This window comes from Aulonocara stuartgranti, assembly GCF_965226115.1.
Source record: "Aulonocara stuartgranti genome assembly, chromosome: 3".
Classification (NCBI taxonomy): domain Eukaryota; kingdom Metazoa; phylum Chordata; class Actinopteri; order Cichliformes; family Cichlidae; genus Aulonocara; species Aulonocara stuartgranti.
Genome location: NC_138941.1, coordinates 76,409,468 through 76,412,137, shown reverse-complemented (window position 1 = coordinate 76,412,137; position 2,670 = coordinate 76,409,468). Strand labels below are relative to the sequence as shown.

Below are 2,670 nucleotides of genomic sequence, written 5' to 3'. Positions count from 1 at the left end.
AGAAGGACAGACTCTATTCAATGAAGGAAGCCACCTGGCGGGACAAGATACAGTAGCAACATCCTGGAAGGACTGTACTCATGTTGTATATTCACTCACACCGGATAACCACACTTGCATAACCATATATAGTAATTTGTCTTAGCGAACACAGCAACAAGCTTTATGAATATTCATGTGTGTACACAATAAAAGTGTCCCGCAGGAGGAAGCAAGTTGAAGTGGGTTGGAGACAACTGCTTCCCTCTCCTGAGTGAAAACTTGAGCTCTGTTTGACCTCGTTCCTGAGTGAGTTTCTGTTCATCCAGCAGTATCAGTGGTAAACCTCTGACAGTTTATGTATGTTAGTGTCTGAGTGTAGCAGTCCAAATCCAAAACTATACTTCGATGCACATCTGTGGGCAACAAAACACAAATATGTGACACAAACCACGAGGCAGCTGCACAATCTAAAATAATGGGGCTACATAAGCCTTAAAGTGCTTAGTAAAGCGCTGTGTTGGACTGGTGCTCATGGCCAGAGTTCAGATACATCAAGTGTAGCAGAGATTTGTTGCATTTCAGCTGATAATGCTTGGATTCATTCACTCAGTTCAAACGTTCTCCTTTGTAACCTGTCTGTAAGTTACGCCTGTCTGTGTGTTGTGTTCTGCAACACAGAAATAAAGGCCTGAGCTGTGTGTGTCGCGCGCCTGCCAGGACACCTCTCCTGACGAAGGAAAAAAAGGTGCACGCTGTTAAAAAAAACTGCAGCAAGTCCATTCTCCTGACGCTTGCTTAGCATGCTAACATTACAGCTGCGTTCTCGGCTAAAACACATTAAAAACTTAAATTAGCAAACTCCGCCCTCCACAAAACTTACACCAAACGAGTCTCTTAATAACATGCAGAAGTTTCACTCATCAGTTGCACCTATCATTGGTACATGGTACAACAAAGGATCCCAGGCAGCAGAGCGTCCACATTGTCGAAAACCAGTTGTAAAGTCTGAACTGGCTCATGAACGTAACTCCAAAAGTGTTTGTCTGTCATACCGAGTATATGATAGTGCTGTGCGCACAGAAATAGCGAGTAGCATCTCATGGCGCAACCGGAACTCGTTCTGTGCAGCGTTCTAATGATGGAGGAGGGATGGAGCAGTGGGTCTGGGGTGTGCGTTAGGGTTAAGTCTCTCTCTAGGTCTGCTTCCTGACTGAAGAGCTGGCAGCTGCTGATTGGTTCCCACCATCAAGTGGCCGCTTTAAAAACCCTCTCCAGCAGTTGTCCCCTGTTCTTGGCCTCCAAACCCTCAGTGACAAATTTTCACGTACGTCTTTAGAGAACCGTTAATTTTTGTATATAGCGTTGTAGATATTCTTTTCCACTTGTAAATAAGTGCTGAAGAAGAAGGGGTTCTCTTGTTTATTAAATTAGGGAGTTAGGGGTAGAGCTTGTCTTTTGTTTGGTTTTTGTTTCATGCAGCGTTTAGGTAGCACCTTTCTTTTTGGAATAGCTTGTTTGGTCTTTGTTCACCCTGGAGTTAATGCTTTGAGTTTTTGATAGCAATAAAACCACCTTGAACAGTGAATTGCCTATAGGTATGGCTTTGGCCACCGGGCCCTTTAGTTGCACTCCTGTACTCTTAGATCGGATCGTAACAAGGGTCTTGGTATCTCGTCACATTACTATAATATTCTGAAATCTTTTGAGAAACATCATTCTCATCATTCATTCATTTAACATCACTTAAACTGTCAAGGGTTAGTCGTTTACCAAACAAAGTCAGAGTATGGTAGTCGGTAATGGAAATGTTTGTGTCCTTACAGAGGACATTTCATTAAAAGTCACACACACACACACACACACACACACACACACACACACACACACACACACACACACACACAATTGTGCTTTTGTTATCCTTTCAATCCTTTTTATTGCAATTAAAGGCCAGACAGTCAAGAGAAAATGAAACAATGTTTAAAAGTGACTTAATGTCTTCTGATATCATCGTGACATTTCATTTTTTATGCAGAAGTTTCACTCATCAGTTGCACCTATCAGTGGAACATGTGTAGACTTTAACGTTGGGAACGGAGGTCAAAACAAAGGCATCAGCTCCCCTCATGCATCTTTTGAAATATGAGTATTCTGCAGTAAAGAAAACAAAAAGTGAAAACTCATACTGTATCTCTCACAGATTTGAATCCAAAGAAACACTATCATCAAAAGTAATCTGAAATAACAACATAATAATAATTTGGCCTCAAATAAGGAGAATATTTACAAAATGGACAAAGGTTAATGTTAATGTTTGATGTGAAGTCTAAAAGTGTGTGTGTGTGTGTGTGTGTGTGTGTGTGTGCGTGTGTGTGTGTGTGTGTGTCTGTGTGTCTGTGTGTGTGTGCACGTGAGAGAAAGAGAGTGTATGAGTGAGTGAGTGAGAGAGAGACTGGTGAGAGAGAGACTGGGACTTACTGGGAAATGTAAAGATGACATAGGCACAGACGTCATCTTTTCCCTGGCAGGTCTCCACTAGGTTAGTGCACCTACCACCAGCTGTTATTGGAACACAGCGGTTACACCGCAGAGCCTCTGATAGAAGACAAAGGCAGAGAAACTAGTGAACACTGATGACAAATCTACTGAATTAAAAACAGAAGAGAAATATGTCAAAGTCCAGTTCTT

The 2,670-nt window shown here is 42.0% G+C and overlaps 1 long non-coding RNA gene across 1 annotated transcript in view; it reads right to left on the bottom strand.

Moving 5' to 3' along the window:
* Window positions 1-1,893: 1,893 nt before the first annotated feature.
* Window positions 1,894-2,670, bottom strand: part of LOC309703697 — a 2,643-nt gene continuing 1,866 nt past the window's right edge. The window contains exons 3-4 of the long non-coding RNA XR_014275945.1: window positions 2,461-2,577; window positions 1,894-2,133 (exon numbers count right to left, since the gene is read on the bottom strand). This is a non-coding gene — a long non-coding RNA (uncharacterized lncRNA). The remainder of the gene's footprint in view (window positions 2,134-2,460; window positions 2,578-2,670) is intronic.